General features: G+C 48.1%; 1 protein-coding gene across 3 annotated transcripts in view; it reads right to left on the bottom strand.

Annotated features, from left to right (window-relative positions):
• Positions 1–19,827, bottom strand: part of GNG2 (G protein subunit gamma 2) — a 140,108-nt gene that overhangs the window by 77,719 nt on the left and 42,562 nt on the right. Inside the window, exon 1 of one of the 3 annotated variants that reach the window (XM_073609907.1) lies at positions 10,920–11,057. The exons of the other annotated variants lie outside the window; for them this stretch is intronic. The gene's annotated coding sequence lies outside the window, so the exon portion shown is untranslated. Of the gene's footprint in view, positions 1–10,919; positions 11,058–19,827 lie in introns of those variants that run through there. 3 annotated transcript variants of the gene reach the window in all.

Raw genomic sequence — 19,827 nt, 5'->3', positions numbered from 1 at the left:
GTGTGGGGACAATCCCCCACAGTAACAATTATCCCTATTTCAAGATTTTCTCTCTATTCTTGTTCTGGTGGCAACTCAAAATTTTGGACTGACCCTTCGTTCTACGTGACACTGGTGATCAGGACAGTTTAAGATGGTGAATCTCCCTAATGGGGACACAGCAACAAAAAAACTGAGAGGGGTTCTAATCCCTCTACACCAGGGGTTCCCAACTGCTGACCTGCAGAACCCTCTGATGTGGCTCGCCACCTCCTGCTCTGGACCCACAATCCTTCCCAGAGCATCAGTGATGTGAATGAAGCTGGTACTAGAGGAAGCACGGCTGTGGAGGGAGCAGGGCTGCATAAACCGATGCTTCATGTATAGCGCCAGCTCCTGTTACAGGAGAAGTGATACCATCTGCAAATGGATTTATTTCCATTTACACCCACCTACCTCCAATCCGATCTGCAAAAAAAAAAAAAAAAAAAAAACAGAAGAGGATCTGTCCCCTTCTGTCTGGGCAGATCGGATCGGAGGGCCCATAGAGTAGAGTGGGCTGTGTCTGCTCTGCATACGCAAAGCAGACACAGACCTGTCATCCGCCTGCTCTGATTATTGTGGCACGCGACCGGTTACCAAGTTGCTTAATTGGCTCTCGCTCTTCAAAAGGTTGGGCACCACTGCTCTAGGCTTTATTACAAAAAAAACTAAAAAATAACAAACACTTTGCCTTTAGTTATAATTTAAGCTTAGTTGCGGGTTTACATTAAATGACTTTTTCTTTCCCTAGATGGAATTTGTAATTGTATAAACTGATTTATTTTTTCTCCAGCTGCGCTCCTCCAGCCATATTTTACATTCGGTTTATAAAACATTAAGCCTTGAATGTCACAGGCCAGGACTGTACACTGCTCTGCTGGGTGTATATGAAGCCCCTCTCTAATAATTCAACAAAATGCGCAGCATTAAGGAAATATTTACTTAGCAATTAATATGAGAAAAAAACAGCGTATTCATTGCAGAATTGGAGAGAAAAACTTCACACAGAGTAATTTTTCAGCTTCCAGCTTCAAGGTTTGTAAATCATGCAGTATAGTTAAAGGGCACGTCCAGTCAATCAGTTAAATGCACAGCTGAAAGGACATTTTTTTGTATGCTGAAAGGTTTGTAAAGTAAAGAGATCTATTTATCTCTTTGCTGTATGGCTGCAAAGCAACACCTTTTCTGAAGTCTGCAGAACTGGTGCCACTGCCCCGCCTCTTCATTCTATAATTGAACATCAACACAGAGGTGACACTTAAGGCCTCATGCACACGAGACGCCGGTGCAAACTCTGCTGAAAACATGTTTTTAAAAGCTGAAACCGGCATTTAGAAATGCCCGTTTTGCCGCGTTTGCATGCCGCGTTTAGCTGCGTTTTACCGCGTTTGCGTCTAGAAGTGTCTGCAGAGCAGAGAATGACATTTTGCAATCCAACTTTGGGGCCCCGTATCTCTGGTGAGCTAACACAGTGGAACTAGCACTACAACATATCCAAATTTGCGGTTCCTAGCACCAAGTGGCCCCGAGATAGGGGGCCCCCAAAGTCGGGTCGCAAAATTTCAAGCACTTCTGCAGCAGAGAATGACATTTTGTGACCCGACTTTGGGGCCCCATATCTCGGGGCCACTTGGTGCTAGGAACCTCAATTTTGCATATGTTATAGTGTTAGTTCTACTGTGGGGTTCCTATCAACAAGTGGCCCCGAGATATGGGGCCCCAAAATTGGGTCATAAAATGTTCCTTTAAAAACACTTATAAACACAAATGCGGCTAAACGCGGTACCGGCATTTAGCCGCGTTTGGCGTCTGAAACGTGGAAAACATTTGCGTCTGAAGTCTCTGAACCCATTATTTTGCTTCTGGAAAAATTAGGTTAAATGCAACTGCCTAAAAACGCCAAAAAATGAGACTGTGTACATGGACACATAGGATAACATTTAATGGGTTCAGGGGCAGTTGAAAAAAGAGTCCAACTGCCTATGAATGGGCGTTTAGCAGCGTCTCGTGTGCATGAGGCCTAAGAGAAGTAAAGGAATTTTTTTTTTTTTTTTTTGCACATTCATACTTACCCAGGTGTATGCATCTGTCCCCCGGCGCCTCTGCACTGAGAACCGAGCGATCGAATATCGCCGATTGCTCGGTGTTCACAGCTCCTTGAGCAGAGAGCTCTAGACTGTCAGTCACAGCTCTCTGCTCTACTCACCTCCTCATTGGATCGCTGGGCTGTGGAGCGGCTCGCTGAGAGGCTGAGCGGGGTGTCAGTCTAGGCACCTGGCGGATCCAGACTCCGTGGTCGGGATGACGCGGTACCTGGACTGACATTGGTGACGTCAGCAGAGAGCGGACTTTGGCCCGCTCTCTGCTGAAAACGGGTCACAGGAGTGCAAAACAAACTGCACTTCTGTGATCCATAGGAGAAGTACAGCCAAACGAGCTATGGCTATACTTTTCCTTTAAGGCCCATACACACGATCAGAAAATCGTACGAAAAATACCGCTTCCAAAGCGATCGTACGACAAACTGATCTTCACACAGCTTTCTTCCGTAATAATATGACAGGACAAACACGCAAATTTTTCCCGTACAATACCAGATCGTACGATTTTTGTTTAATCAGTACAGTTTTCGTCTGAAAATACAATACAAATATACACTCAAGCACATGACATCACTTCTGAATTTTCTAATTTTCGTACCTTAGTACCTTTTTTTTTTTTTATATGAGACTGGCATGCAACAAAAAAAAAAACAGACAATCATTTGTCCAATAATCTCATTGTGTGTACCAGGCTTTATTCAGAGTTCTCTCCTTTAGCCTTCCAGAGACTGTCAGGCTGCATTCACACAAACGGTCGTCATGCTTGCAGTGCCATTAATAGTTAATAGCTACCCCAAATGCAGTTAACAGATGCGCAACAAAGGTGCTACAAATGCACCAAAATTTGTCGCAAAACGTGCGAATCTCAACACCTGAAAATAGTTTGGGATCTTCTTTGGAGCGTTTTTCAAGTGAATGGTCTACACTATGTGCGACTCATGGAAACGTGTGAAAAACACCAACGGAAACGCACGTTGAGGTGCATTTTCTACATGCCTCAGCTGCCTGTCAAAACCTGGCAATGGCCGCTGGGTGACCCCATATACACTATTGTAGCCATGATATAGTGCTTTGCACTGCTGCAAAAGCAGTATGGCATGTTGTGTTCAGCAAACGATTCTGCCTGTCAATGCACACTATAGAACTGAATGGGGGAATCAGTGTGAAAGCCGTCTTAAAATAAATGTGTGGGAGGTGACAATTGCCTCTGGATGGCCCACTAACAGTGGGCCAGACACTGTTGACAAAACAATCCACCACAGATCACGAGCCTGATACCTATTTTTGTTGCATTTCCCTGTTGTCTTCGAAAAGCTGGAAGCCAAATCATGTGCAAGTCCTATATTGGAGGGTGTCATTACTTACACAGGCTTTCTGAGGTTCTCTTCCACAGGTGACAGTGTTCTGGCCTGACAATAAAACCTATGCTCTGTATTAGAACTAAGCTTAGGCATGTTTGTATCCTAGTTCAAACCAACCTCACCCCACCAGGAAGCTGTCATTGCACAAAGCCAATCATAAGCAGCCAAAGCAGTCTCTGCCCCTCAGCTACACATATATGCGGTCCTTGTATAATGCCGCGTACACACGAGCGGACTTTACGGCAGACTTTGCCCGGCGGACTGGATTTCGTCAGACAATTCGATCATGTGTGGGCTCCAGCGGACTTTGTTTTCTCAAAAGTTGGACGGACTTAGATTTGAAACATGTTTTAAATCAATCCGTCGAAATCGAGTCCGGTCGAAAAGTCCGCTCGTCTGTATGCTAGTTCGACGGACAAAAAGCCACGTTAGGGCAGCTATTGGCTACTGGCTATGAACTTCCTTGTTTTAGTCCGGTGTACGTCATCATGTACGAATTCGACGGACTTTGGTGGATTGTGTGTAGGCAAGTCCGTTCATTCAGAAAGTCCGTCGTAAAGTCCGTAGAAAAGTCTGTCACGGAACGTCCCACACTCCGCTTGAGTGCTTCTGTCATATACCACTTCCTCCCAGTCTGTATACAGATATCCCAACCTCTCTGAGCACAAAACAAGGCGACACTTGCTTGTTGCTAACATGAACTGTTTTATTTAGAATCAAAATTACAAGACTTTATATGCCGTTGGAACCTCTCTAACAATACAACTGTAACCTAATTAACATAATTAACATGAGCTAATTTACTAAAACATTTACCCAGACCAGATGACAGACTTGCGGGCACCGAGCTTCACACATTAGTATAAACACAATAGCAGGAGCTAATTACAATTAACAATACAAACAACAATCTCCCCCCTCCTCAGCCTATTCATCAACATTTCGTCTCCTAGCCAGTGCTGGTGGCTAATGTGATCAGCTCACTCAATTACCATAAACACAGGTAGTTGGAGTTGATGACACCAGCATCTCCTCACAGGATGTGTCCCAACAGTATAATTCAGTCTTATTCTAATATGGCATATAAAGGGTTCCCAGAGTCTGTGTGTTTTTGGGGGGACATGGAGCTGAATCCAAAGTAACACCAACTCCAGGGTCCCCAGGCATACAGCTCACAGAGAGCACCATTCCCCCAAATGCTAGGGCCCATAATCGGTGGGCAAGAGGCATGCGTTCAGTCCCCTCCAATAGCCTCTGTCCCGGGTGAGTCTGTCACATTTCTCCCCCATCAAAGGTTGACTAACAAGGTCCCAGACCTCCACCTGGTCTGGACATGCGTTAGTCAGGCAGAGTGAACTCACATAGTTGATCTCCTTTCTTGGCTGCACGGAATAGTTGAGCTCAGTAGGTGTGGGGCAGAGGTCATTTACTCTCTGTCTGGCTGCCAGGGCTTCAGCTGGATTGTTTTTAACATTCCTGGGCTCGGTCTGCTGCTGGGCAGAGGGGCCGATCACCCCAGCTTCCTGAAGCTGTAGAGAGACACTAGGTGCTAGGCAGAGGCCAGCGGTGCTCTGCCCTGTTGCCAGCGATTCAGCTGGGAGTAGCAGCTCCACTACATCAGCTTTTCGTCGGAGAGAGGGGCCAACTGCCCCGGCTTCCTGGAACTCCACAGTTGTTGCCGGTGCTGGGAAGAGGTTGGTAGCACTCTGCTCTGTTGCCAGCACTTCTGCTGGGAACTCCGCATCCTCCGCTCCAGCTAACCGTTGGGGCAGGAGGCTGGCTTCCTCCACTCCCAAACTGTGTAGTTGCCATTGGAAAAGGGAGCCGGCTGCTTCCTTTTCCATTCCCTCATCTGGCTGCTGGGACGACATGTCGATGGTACTGTCTCCCAGGTGCACGGATCTTTGCTGGGGAGGAAATTCCGCTTCCTCCATCCTGGCCAACTGTTGGGGAGGGACAACACACACCTCCTCTCCCTTCTCCCCCTGTATCTGCTGCTGGGAAGTGATTGCCACCTTCTCACCCTGAGCCTCCGAAACTGCCACAGGTGTGGGGCAGAGGTCTCGGACCCTCTGTCCGGTTGCCAGCACTTCTGCTGGGGGTTTGTTAGGTGGTTCCTCCTCTACAGAAACGTCTATTAAATCCCCAGTCTCTGGAATTGGTAAAAGTGTGGGACAGAGGTCTTGGACCCTCTGTTCAGTTACCAGATCTTCAGCTGGAGAAGTTTGTTTTAACTACATAGATGCTGCTGGCAGAAAATCACATGTCCCTGTCAGTGTTGTGGGAGAAAGGCCAACTACCTCTTCTCTCAAGAAGGCCAAAGCCACTGTTGGTGCTGGGCAGAACACAGTGAACTTTGGCCCTGATAGCAGCTCTTCTGCTGGAGGCTCATCAGGTTGTTCTTCCTCAGCAGAAAAGTCTATCAAATCCCATGTCTCTGCAACTGATGTCTGGGGATAGAGGTTCACTATCTCCTGTCCATGGAACCCAGAAGATGCTATCATTTCTGGGCAGAGGTTAGCAGAGCTCTGCCCTGTTGTCAGCACTTCAGGTTTGGGGATGGCAATCTCCGGATTTTCCACTGCCGATTCTCTGGCATGCTGCTGAACTTGTTCTAGCAGTTTCCTGTATGCCCTTTCCAGATGCTGTTCCTTCCTTAGCAAATGGTCCAGATCAGGTTTGAGCTCTGAGACCCCTGCAAGACCAAGCATAGACTCTCTATATTCTCTCAGGTCCTCAAGGTCAGGTTCCCCTTCATCGCCAAACATAAAATGATCTGTAAGGCTCTCCCACAGCAATCCAGGGCCGCCAAAGTCATATCCCTCCGGAGAGCATTCTGTTGTCTCCCCTAAATATCCCTCCTCTGCGTGCCATTGCAGAGCCCGATAACGATTGTCCAGCTCTATCTCCTGCTGGACCAGCCTGTCCAACTCAGTCACCCATTGCTCCTGGGGCTGCTCTCCCAGGAATGCCATCCGCAATGCCCATTGGTCACTGGCCCGTTGCTCTTGGGTTGGAAAGCACTTGCCCTGTTTTATACCAGCGAGCTGGAGGGCTCCAATCCAGAGCTCCACCCGAATCTGCTGCCTGAGCTCCAGGTATTCATCCTTGGACACAATCCTGGTGTATGTTGAAAGGATGATCCGCAGCAGCCCCGGGAATTCTGATGCCAGGTCCATATCTCCGCTGGGGTGACTGAAGTCTGCTATGCTGATCTTGGATCCAGTTGGAGGTTTGGATGTCCCAGACTGTAGGAAGCTTTCCCGCTGCTTGCCACCAATGTCACGGAACGTCCCACACTCTGCTTGAGTGCTTCCGTCATATACCACTTCCTCCCAGTCTGCATACAGATATCCCAACCTCTCTGAGCACAAAACAAGGCGACACTTGCTTGTTGCTAACATGAACTGTTTCATTTAGAATCAAAATTACAAGACTTTATAAACCGTTGGAACCTCCTCTAACAATACAACTGTAACCTAATTAACATAATTAACATGAGCTAATTTACTAAAACATTTACCCAGACCAGATGACAGACTTGTGGGCACCGAGCTTCACACATTAGTATAAACACAATAGCAGGAGCTAATTACAATTAACAATACAAACAACAATCTCCCCCCTCCTCAGCCTAGTCATCAACAGTTCGTCTCCTAGCCAGTGCTGGTGGCTAATGTGATCAGCTCACTCAATTAACATAAACACAGGTAGTTGGAGTTGATGACACCAGCATCTCCTCACAGGATGTGTCCCAACAGTATAATTCAGTCTTATCATTCTAATATGGCATATAAAAGGGTTCCCAGAGTCTGTGTGTTTTTGGGGGGACATGGAGCTGAATCCAAAAGTAACACCAACCCCAGGGTCCCTAGGCATACAGCTCACAGAGAGCACCATTCCCCCAAATGCTAGGGCCCATAATCGGTGGGCAAGAGGCTTGCGTTCAGTTCCCTCCAATAGCCTCTGTCCCGGGTGAGTCTGTCACAAAGTCCGCCGTTCAAAGTCTGCCGTAAAGTCCGCTCGTGTGTACGCGGCATTAGTGTATAAGTGCAGTTGCGGGAAGGGGAATGCCTTGGCTGCTTAGGAGTGGCTTTGTGCAGTGAAAGCTTTCTGGTGGAATAGCACAGATGAGTTCGGACCTATGAGGTTCTCACACACTTGTAGGCTCCCTGTAGCTGCAAAGAATGGCCCAACCTCCAGTTATTGGCCTACAGAAACACTAGTCACCCAGGGGCTGGGTTGTTTAGCCAGTTCCTGGCCTAGGTGCCCAACACAGACCTCCATGTTTGCCACACTTACAAGAACAGTGGGTCTGGGACCTCATTCCTTGCATCCTCCTGACCTTTATTCTTGAAAATGCCTCTGGACACCTGGAGCACACTGTCTTGCGGGGCTCTGCATATTACATGGGTCAAGGTACGGCTCTGAGGATCTGAGGCCCATGTGACTTGGGGGCGCAGGCCGCCTGGTGTGTGACACTACTTGAGGAGTTTCTAAACTACCACCAAGAGGGTGAGCTTCATTCCAATTAGCCGCCACCAGCTCCTAGACCGATCAGATTTGCAATTATGTCATATGGGCACACTTTCCTTGGCATTGCCTTTGCATTACTACACCTTTAGTCCTGCACATTAATTCTTACTCGCTTTTACCTTGCTGGTTACAGCCCTGTACCGAGCACCTTTTGCTCCACGTGCCTAAGACTTCTCACTTGCCAAATCTCGTTACACAGAGGCCAAGTTTTGCTGATAATGTCTTTACTTGAAGTATAAAATTAGTCCACAGCAATGGGAATATCACACAGTTTAAAAACATGGTTTGAGGCAGCCTCTAAACCAGCCTCATGTTTTTTGCCCCAGAGGAACCCTTGAAATAAGGTCTTGGGGAACCCCTGCTAAAATCAATTCATTGGCGGTCTGTGGTAAAAATGCTCCTTACATTGGTGGCCAGTGCTCAGAATGCCTCACTTACAGTGGTGGTCAAAATGCCACTCTTATAGACAGCAAAAAAGATATTTGGTGTCATGAAACTCACTCTGCCAAGTGGCATTGAACGGTTGGACCCGGAACTAGGCAGGCACCATTAAATGGAAGGTTAATCAGCTACAGCTCAAGGAAGCCGCTAACAACCTCTGAAGGAACCCTAGGGTTTCATGGAACCCTTGTTGAGAATGACTGCTCCAAACATTCCATAGAGTTGGCAAACAGTCCAATACAAAAGTGTTTCTGTTGAAACTGTCCAGTGAGGTGGAAGGAGGGGGCATGGCAGCATTCATGATTATAAATACAAGTTCTGTAGCTTCCTTTCGATTTTCCCATTCCAGGGTTGGAGCCATTAACTCTGATCTATGCATCCTCCCCTAAAGGGGAGGACACACACAAACCTTCTTGGGTTCTCTCCAGCTGCACTGCATTCAAAAAAAGCCCCACCAGTTCATTTAGTACTAAGGAAGCGTCTCTCTCTGTTTACACAGCAAAGAGCACTAAGCCCCCTCTACACGCTGCCCCAAACTGGAGGCACTTATTTATTTGCTATAATAATTAGTAGTATATTTCAGTTTACCACAGTCAAAGGAGTAAAAAGCAGAATTTGGATCGGCTACTATGAGAAGAGATACAAAATTATAATGGTATTGAATGGCCTTGAGCATTACCCACAATGAGTGGACTGTGGCCTGCCTTGTTTGACATCTGCACGTTTTTTTAAGGCCACAATTCCTCGTTCCCCACCTTTCCCTCCCTGCAGATGTCCATTTACATACTGTTAAATAGTAAAATATATGCAATGCTAAATGATATCATATATTTAGCTCTGATTATTCAGAAATGCAAATGTGGCAAAAAGGAAACACAAAATAACATCTGTTCTGCCAGTTAATGAGTTACAGCAATCAAACCTCAATTATTGTTGTTCCACTACTAAGACTGATCATATAAAAAAAGGAAAAAAAGACTTGAGAATTTGGATGTGTGCAATACTTTTAAAGGGGATCTGTCATGTCTTCTGTTTTTTTGTTGCAGTAATAAGCTTGAAGTTAATATGATGGGCGTCCCAAAAGCTCATGACCTGATGTGGAAGGAGTGACCACACAGATACGGTACTTTATCACCGCACTAAGCCACTCTTCCAGAAGTTCAGTGCTGAAAATGGCGCATGTTGTGTTATACGGTTTTCATGCACTCTTTGAAAACAGTTGGCAATCCCTGTGGTCGAGTTGAAAATGACGAAAGTGAAGACATGTGTGGTCATCAAATATTTGTCTTGGAAGGGCCTGACTCCACCAGGCATCTGTGAGCTGAGGATTATACTTGCAGTGTTGGGGGAGGATGCCCCATCCTACAGCACTGTTAAGAAGTGGGCAGCAGATTTCAAGTGAGACAGCCTTGAAGATGACCCCCACCCTGGCAGACCTGCACATGTGACCACAACAGAAAACAATTACCGTGTCCATGATGAGCTAATGGCAGATCCCTGAGTTGACATCCAGACAATTGCTAAGATAACAGGCATATACAAAAAACACTGTTCAGCGCATCTTGACCCAATATGCACAGGGTTTCTGCCCAGTAGGTCCCACAATTGCTGACGTCTGATAAAAAATGCACATGACGCATGACATCCAGGGACAACCTGCAGCTGTTTAGGAGAGACCCAGTGAAACATTTTGTTCCAGGTTTGTGACTGTGGGTGAATCCTGGGTCCACCACTTTCAACCTGAGAACAAATCTCAATCGAAACAGCAGATGCACACCTCCTTCGCTACCCGAAAATGGGCCGCAGTGTTCCACCAGCGGGCAAAGTGATGGTGACAATCTGGGATTCCGAGGGTGTGCTGCTCATTGATTACCTTTAGAAAAGGACAGACTATCACTAGGGACTACTATGAAACCTTGATACATCATTTGTGTGATGCCATCAAGGTGAAAAGGCATGGTATGCTCTGTTTCATCAGGACAATACACCTCCACAATCTCCTGTGCCGATGGCTGCCATCCATTCTTGTGGCATTTCTCTGGTTATACATCGACCATACTCACCAGATCTCACACCATCAGACTATCACCCATTCCCAAAATTGAAAAAGAACTGTCTGGTGTTTGTTTGGTCTTGGATGACCAATCTTCAAAGGAATCCGATCATTGGATCACCATTGGGCTACATGTGTGGACTTTGGAGGAGAGTATGTAGAAAAAGATTACATCAGGCACTTTCTATGTCAGGCCCTAAAACTTTTGAGACACCCCTCGTATTGTATTCAATGTGTGTTTTAAAAACCCATTTTATTTTGAACTTATATAAGTACATGGTGGCAACCATATTTGCTCATTATACACTATATTACCAAAAGTATTGGGACACCTGCCTTTACACACACATAAACTTTAATGGCATCCAGTGGCGGCTGGTGGGTCGAGTCGGTCGGTGCACTTACCTCAACCACAGGCGACTTCCCTGGCTCCCCTCCGCGGGCATCACAAGCGGGCATCTCCTTCCCTTTCCCGGCGGCTTCCTTCTCCTCCCTCCTCCTCCTCGGCGGCCAATCAGAACGCTTTTCCTTTTGGCCAATCGGGAAAGCGTCTCACACCCGCGCCTCCTGATTGGCAAAGAGGTGGTTCAGTGTTAGAATAGTGAATATTCATTTGCTATTTTAACACACCTATTTTGAAGCCTGCCACTGTAATTCATGCGCCTGGCATCCTGAAAGGGGACAGACGCATGAATAGGGGGTGGCAGCGACCCCTGATGTAGTTCGTAGGATTCAATATCGAGTTGGCCCACCCTTTGCAGCTATTACAGCTTCAACTCTGTCCACAAGGTTTAGGAGTGTGTCTATGGGAATGTTTGACCATTCCTCCAAAAGCGCATTTGTGAGATTAGGCACTAATGTGGACGAGAAGGCCTGGCTCGCAGTCTCCGCTCTACTTCATCCCAAAGGTGTTCTAACGGTCTGAGATCAGGACTCTGTGCAGGCCAGTCAAGTTTCTCCACCCCAAACTTGCTCATCCATGTCTTTATGGACCTTGCTTTGTGCACTGGTGCGCAGTCATGTTGGAGCACAAAAGGGGCCATCCCCAAACTGTTCCCACAAAGTTGGGAGCATGAAATTGTCCAAAATATCTTGGTATGCTGACGCCTTGAAAGTTCCTTTTACTGAAACTAAGGTGCCATGCCCAACCCCTGAAAAACAACCCCCACCATAATCATTGAGACATCGATGAGTGAGTTTGGGGTGGAGGAACTTGACTGGCCTACACAGAGTCCTGACCTCAACTAAGAGCCGAGACTGCAAGCCAGGCTTTTTCGTCCACATCAGTGCCTAACCTCACTGTGGAACCCCTTAATTTCCACAGTGAGTATAACAAGCATGCTATGCTGCATATAGACTGATTTTACTGTTGTGGGTTTAGTAACACCAAGTCATTTTCTAGCCCAAAATGTAGATTTTTGACGTGTGGGAAAAATTGAAAAATTTCTTAAGAAGGGAAGTGGTTAAATGTCGATAATTTTGATCACAATCAGCATATCTAGCACTAGCATGCTTTAGCTCAACAGAAATGACTCCACTGTGGCCACCAGGGAAGATTTGGCAAGCTTGCATGACTTGTTTTGCTGAAATCTATAATAATGTTGTGAGAGAAGCACGGGGGCACAGGTGGAAAGTAGTTACGGTTCTCCCAGGTTTCTCCAATACATTTAAAAAAAAAAAAAACTCTGGGGAAAGCCAGTTTGGCTGAGAGGATGTCTTTTGCAGTGTAAAGCTGGGATTACAGTCTGAGTGGAGGAAAAAGTAATTGAGAGAGACTTTCCATTCTGAGGCCCAGGGTTTGAGATGGACAATTGTGCTCTAACGAGATAACCACAGCAGTTTCCCAATTAGGCCTAACTAGATTGTAACTTACAACCTAGTTAGGCCTAATTAGGAAACTGCTGTGGTTGTCTCGTTAGAGCACAACTGTCCATCCCAAACCCAGGGGAGGGGGGGGGAATCAAACTATACTATACAGAAAGAATTTGATGGCAGCCCTGTGAGATTGTTATTGGAATTTATATCGTTGACCATTTACGCATCACTTTACATACTGTATTTTCGCATCAGTCCCTGACCTCAAGGAGCTTACAATCTAAGGTCCCTATCTCACATGCATACATATTAGGGCCAGGGCCATCTTTAATATTGATTGGACCCTGGGCAAAAATTTTCTTGGCCCCCCCCTTCCGTGCAATTTCACTCTCCACCTGCTCTGAGACATACAATAAAGAGCAGCTAGACTTAAAATCAGTTTACTGTATCAGATCAGGCAGCAATTGCGTTTGGTTGGCAGTAGTTACAGCATATCATTACTGCTTACTGACTGGTTGCTAAAGGTTACAGCACACATTACGGCTCACTGATTAGTTGCTAAAGGTTACAGCACATCATCTCCTCACTGCAGGGGAGCATGATATACTTATGAATGCAGCCTTCATTTACATATCAATGCCGCAGGCCGCAGCTATTTACTTAGTAATGCCGCCGCTATTTACATATGAATGCTGGTTATTTACCTGTAAACACAGGGTCTGCAGGCGAGTCATCTGTACACAATAGGGCAGAGCTGAGCAGCATTAGTACCAGCACTTCACACAGCACAGGACTAAAACTTCAAGGGACAAGGGAATTTAAACTGAGATAGTTGGCAAGTAAGAGGCAGCTGCTTTGGGCCCCACAACAATGACAGGGCCCAGGGCAGCTGCCCCTTTTGCCCTGCCTTAAAAACGGCCCTGATTAGGGCCAATTCAGGCAGGAACCAGGTAATCTACCGTCATGTCTTTGGAGTGTGGGAGGAAACCAGAGTACTTAGAGGAAACTCATGTAAACACAGCGAGTACATGCAAATTCCATGCTGAATGTCCTGACCAGGATTCAAACCAAGGACATCAAGGTCTACTTCCCTGTCAGGGAGGAACTGTGTTTAAGAAACTTGGATATCTCCAACTCCAACTAATTTTTAGGGTGATAAAGGAGTTCAAAGGACAAGTCCACCTTTGGGAACATGTTACCTGTTCCAGCCATTTTTAGGGTGGAACAGGTAACATGTTCCTGCTTCTGCAGCCTCTCCCCAATCCCTTTCTAATTGTGACAGCAAACCAGGGATCTTCTCCCAATGTCACAATTTAAAAAGAACACAGCCTTGCGGGTCTCTGCACACACGGCTTCGACATCTATCCATTGTGAATGAACGACCTACAAGTACCGACAGCGTTTGCAGCTGATGGCTTGTAGTTCTTAATGAACTGCTACAGCACTGATGAGCGCTCTAGGTAGTTCATTGATGCTTCCTCTCATTTACTAACTGCCTGCCCATACAAGGTACAGGGAGACAGCTACACAGATAGTCTGCTGATTGTGGGTGCAATGCTTTACAGGTACTTAAAAAAATGCACTTTTTTACGTGCAAAAAAGATGTGCGTTTATTTTTTTTTTTAGAAAGGTGAACTTATTCTTCAAACCTTTTTTCAGTTTTTATTGCTCTCTGTGGCCCCATTGGGAAGATTTCTCTTCACTTCCTGTCCAGGAGACAATGTTGAGGGTGAAGGGAAAGACAAGAAACCCCATCAGCTTATTATTGTTTTCAAAAAGACCTTAAAACAAAGACCTGTTTGTCCAGAGCAGGGATCTCCAAACTATGGCCCGTGGGCCAATCCTAGCCCGCTGCATGATTTTATGCAACCCCCTGTAAGATGATCTCTTATGGGGACTTTTATCTGCAATTTCTTTGCTTTGTTTTAGCCCTGGTTCACACTGATAGCCAGGGCCGGACTTATTATTGGGCTTGAGTGGGCTGAAGCCCATGGGCCCCGCCTAATAGGGGGCCCCGCGGGCAGGGCCGGATCCACGGCAAACTCCCGCCCGCTAGCCAGCTGTTTTGCCGGCACCGCTGCTTATTATTTAACGGGGACCGATCGGGCTTGTGTGCTCTCACTTCCTGGTAGCGGTGGAACGCAAGATAGGGCCTCCCATGTCTTGCATCATTTCCGGCTGATTACATCACGTCCGCCCTATCGTGCGTTCCACCGCTACCAGGAAGTGAGAGTACACAAGCCTGATCGGTCCCCGTGAAATAAGCAGCTGTGCCGACAAAACGGGCTGGCTAGCAGGTGGGAGTTTGCCGCCCCCCCGAATGTTAGAAATCATGGGGCCCCCGTACATCCTACCTGACGGGGCCCCCTTCGACCCGGTGGCAGGCGACATGACAAGTGACACCCTGCATCGCTGGCAAGTGACACCCTGCATCCGCTGACAAGTGACACCCTGCATCCGCTGACAAGTGACACCCTGCATCTGCTGACAAGTGACACCCTGCATCCTCTGACAAGTGACACCCTGCATCTGCTGACAAGTGACACCCTGCATCCGCTGACAAGTGACACCCTGCATCCGCTGACAAGTGACACCCTGCATCCGCTGACAAGTGACACCCTGCATCTGCTGACAAGTGACACCCTGCATCCGCTGACAAGTGACACCCTGCATCCGCTGACAAGTGACATGGCAAGTGACACCCTGCATCCGCTGACAAGTGACACCCTGCATCCGCTGACAAGTGACATGACAAGTGACACCCTGCATCCGCTGACAAGTGACGTGGCAAGTGACACCCTGCATCCGCTGACAAGTGACACCCTGCATCCGCTGACAAGTGACATGGCAAGTGACACCCTGCATCCGCTGACAAGTGACACCCTGCATCCGCTGACAAGTGACATGACAAGTGACACCCTGCATCCGCTGACAAGTGACATGGCAAGTGACACCCTGCATCCGCTGGCAAGTGACACCCTGCATCCCCTGGCAAGTGACACCCTGCATCCCCTGGCAAGTGACACCCTGCATCCCCTGGCAAGTGACACCCTGGATCCCCTGGCAAGTGACACCCTGCATCCGCTGACAAGTGACACCCTGCATCCGCTGACAAGTGACGTGGCAAGTGACACCCTGCATCCCCTGGCAAGTGACACCCTGCATCCGCTGACAAGTGACACCCTGCATCCGCTGACAAGTGACATCCTGCATCCGCTGACAAGTGACGTGGCAAGTGACACCCTGCATCCCCTGGCAAGTGACACCCTGCATCCCCTGGCAAGTGACACCCTGCATCCGCTGACAAGTGACATCCTGCATCCGCTGACAAGTGACGTGGCAAGTGACACCCTGCATCCCCTGGCAAGTGACACCCTGCATCCCCTGGCAAGTGACACCCTGCATCCCCTGGCAAGTGACACCCTGCATCCCCTGGCAAGTGACACCCTGCATCCCCTGGCAAGTGACACCCTGGATCCCCTGGCAAGTGACACCCTGGATCCCCTGGCAAGTGACACCCTGCATCCGCTGACAAGTGACATGACAAGTGACACCCTGCAACCCCTGGCAAGTGACACCCTGCATCCGCTGGCAAGTGACACCCTGCATCCCCTGGCAAGTGACACCCTGCATCCCCTGGCAAGTGACACCCTGCATCCCCTGGCAAGTGACACCCTGGATCCCCTGGCAAGTGACACCCTGGATCCCCTGGCAAGTGACACCCTGCATCCGCTGACAAGTGACACCCTGCATCCGCTGACAAGTGACGTGGCAAGTGACACCCTGCATCCCCTGGCAAGTGACACCCTGCATCCGCTGACAAGTGACATCCTGCATCCGCTGACAAGTGACGTGGCAAGTGACACCCTGCATCCCCTGGCAAGTGACACCCTGCATCCCCTGGCAAGTGACACCCTGCATCCCCTGGCAAGTGACACCCTGCATCCCTTGGCAAGTGACACCCTGCATCCCCTGGCAAGTGACACCCTGCATCCCCTGGCAAGTGACACCCTGCATCCCCTGGCAAGTGACACCCTGGATCCCCTGGCAAGTGACACCCTGGATCCGCTGACAAGTGACACCCTGCATCCGCTGACAAGTGACACCCTGCATCCACTGACAAGTGACATGACAAGTGACACCCTGCAACCCCTGGCAAGTGACACCCTGCATCCCCTGGCAAGTGACACCCTGCATCCCCTGGCAAGTGACACCCTGCATCCCCTGGCAAGTGACACCCTGGATCCCCTGGCAAGTGACACCCTGGATCCCCTGGCAAGTGACACCCTGCATCCGCTGACAAGTGACACCCTGCATCCGCTGACAAGTGACGTGGCAAGTGACACCCTGCATCCCCTGGCAAGTGACACCCTGCATCCACTGACAAGTGACGTGGCAAGTGACACCCTGCATCCCCTGGCAAGTGACACCCTGCATCCGCTGACAAGTGACATCCTGCATCCCCTGGCAAGTGACACCCTGCATCCGCTGACAAGTGACACCCTGCATCTGCTGACAAGTGACGTGGCAATTGATAATCCGCATCTGAAGACAGGTGACGTTGGCAAGTGACACGCTCAGGCTCTGACTGATTCTGCTTATGGTGAGTTGAACTATTGTATTTTATATAACAATGTAATTATAGAAATATTGCACTTCAATCTTTTTGCGATACAGCACTGCGTCAATTTAATTGACAATTGTGCAGTTGTGTGATGCTGTACCCAAACACTCGGCTACTCTCGGCTCCGCTCAGGACTGCGAGAGGACCCGAGAGCTGCAGAGATACACAGGACTCTGTATCTCGGCGGCCCCATTTTTAAACTTTAAGACTGCAATGACACTGGGGCAAGGCTACAGATGGATGGACAAGGCTGCAGATGGACGCTGTGCAAGGCTGCATTGATGGGCATTTAAATGTAAGTTTTTTCCTTAAACTTCCCTCCTAAAAGTTTTTTTCCTTAAAATTCCCTCCTAAACTTGGGGTGCGTGTTATACGCCGGCGCGTGTTATACGCTGATAAATACGGTAATGTATAGAAGGTAGGGCCCGAAAGCGACTCAAGCCCAGGGGCCCCCCACCACCCTTAGTCCTGCCCTGCTGACAGCGGGAATTAAATTGTGCGAGTTCAGCTGAACTTGCACAATTTCATTCCCGCATGTCAGTCCCGACTTCAAGGGCGATTTCAGAGACATCTGTGCGGGCTGCTGCACAGATGTCAATGGAAATCGCACCCGAAGTTGCCAAAAGTAGTACAGAACCTACTTTTGGGAATCAGTGCAGCGCCGCACTGATTCAGACTGTGCCATTGCTGGCAATTCATGCCGATTTGGCATGCGATTTGACATGTCAAATCGCTCCAATGTGAACCAGGGCTTACTGAAGTTTTTTCTCTGCAGTTTAAAATCATATCACTGACTAAAAACAAAATCAATGCAGAACACATTCATTTCATTTTTTTTTTTATTTTGTTAGTTTATAAAACAGATTTTTTTTTTCAGCAGAAGAGTATTAGTAAAATGTACAGTGTGGCCCTTGTACTGAAAAGTTTGAGTTAAAGCGGAACATCCGGGTAACTGGTTTCACATAATTTTGACCACTTGTTGTGACAACCCTCGTTGGCGTTCCCATGAAAACTTCCGGAAGGCCAGTTGTGCAGTTTGAGGAAGTGGTGTGCGGCCTCACATTCTGAAAGGGAAGTAAGAACCTAACTTAAAAAAAAAACATTAAAAAAAAAATAGAAACAAATACTACATCAGTAAGCTATTATAAAAAATGTTGTGTCTAAATAGGTTATACTATTTGTACGTGAAGGCAACCATATCTGCTCTCTTTGCAGAATTACACAATGGTTGTGCTCTACCAGGCCCAGACTGGGACAAAAAAATAGGCCTGGGCATTTTAGACTGAGCAGCCAATTTTTCCAGGGACCGGGGAGGTAGGCATTCACGGGGCCAGCTGGTGACAGGATATTCATGGAGTCAGTCCTCCACACTGTAATGTAAAGGGGCACTGTGATATAAAGAGGACTGCACTGTAATGATTACAGTGCAGTCCCCTTTATATCACAGTGCCCCTTTACATTACAGTGCCCCTAGCAATCACTGCTCCCCATCACAGTGCCCCGTGCCTCTTGCAGTCATGCCCTCTCCCCTTTTCTCTCTAATCACAGTTCCCCCTTTTACTCTCTGCCTCCCCTGCACAGTCCTACCTTTGGCAGGGCAGTGGCAGGATTCCTACCCGTTTCTCAGGATTCAGCCAGTGTCTCCTCTCCAGGGAGGAGCTGCAGATCTGGATGAAATGAACAATCAGGTGATTACCAGCTTGTTAATATGAAAAGACTCCCGCTCTCTGTGCAGATCTCCAGCTCCTCCCGCCCCCTACTCTGCTGATAGGATGACATCGTTGGCGGGGCAGGAGAGCCGGGAGAGGAGACACAGACATGTCCACACAGCAGGAGGTGAGCGGTGACCACAGTCTGTGTTAGCCCTGTCTGGACTGTAGTCGGCGCTTACCTCCCGCTGTACAGCCTGGTCATCAACAGGCCACTCTTGTAAGGACATGCGGCCCGGCGGCCAGTGTGCCCTATGGCCAGTCTGGGCCTGTGCTTTACTGCTCCTTTTCACAGTGCAGGTTTGAGTCAAATGACCCATTGATAGCGATAATGTAAAAAGCTGGCCTTACACCTGGCAATTTTCAATCGTATTCAGGGCCGGTGCTACCACTAGGCAAACTAGGCAGCCGCCTAAGGGAGCACTGCTGCCTAGGGCACCCGGCCACTGGTGTTCCTACTCTCTTCTATCTGCAGCAAGCAACTAAGTCTCAGCATCAGCAAGAAGCCGCTGCTCTGGTCGCACATAGTGTCGACTATATAGCCGCTGGAGAGGCTGCATTTGATGGGAGCTGGAGAGGCTGCATTTGATGGGAGCTGGAGAGGCTGCATTTGATGGGAGCTGGTGAGGCTGCATTTGATGGGTGCTGGTGAGGCTGAATCCGATGGGCGCTTGTGAGGCTGAATTTGATGGGCACTTCATTAAAAAGGTGGGATATACATGGGCAGAGGAATGGAGGTGGATTCAGGGGCGGAGCTAAGGGGGGGCAGCAAAATGAGGTTTCATCTATGGTGTCAAAAATCCTTGCACCAGCCCTGGACGCATTCAACCACTTTCTATCCACTGGAAATCTCAAATATGATCGCAACGCAAGTAATCACCAAAAACAAAGTATTCTTCCACCTATGAGTTCGGATTGAATTGGATTGAATATGAAGTTGAAATTGGGCAATAATATGACAGCTTCAATACAATTTATTTAACAAGTTCTAGACACTGGGAGTGCTACACATGCCCCCCACCATTTTTTTAAAATATCAAAGTACACAAGAAATTTGTAGTATGCCTTGCCCAGTTGCCCTTCTGTCACTCGCCCCTTACACTTGCCTGCATTTCCTGAGTGTCAAAAAATAAAAGCGGTATAAATAGAACAGCTGTGGAAGCTC

Source organism: Aquarana catesbeiana, linkage group LG13 (genome assembly GCF_042186555.1).
Source record: "Aquarana catesbeiana isolate 2022-GZ linkage group LG13, ASM4218655v1, whole genome shotgun sequence".
Lineage (NCBI taxonomy): Eukaryota > Metazoa > Chordata > Amphibia > Anura > Ranidae > Aquarana > Aquarana catesbeiana.
The sequence above is the reverse complement of the archived record's forward strand: the minus strand, read 5'-3'. Positions and strand labels throughout refer to the sequence as shown.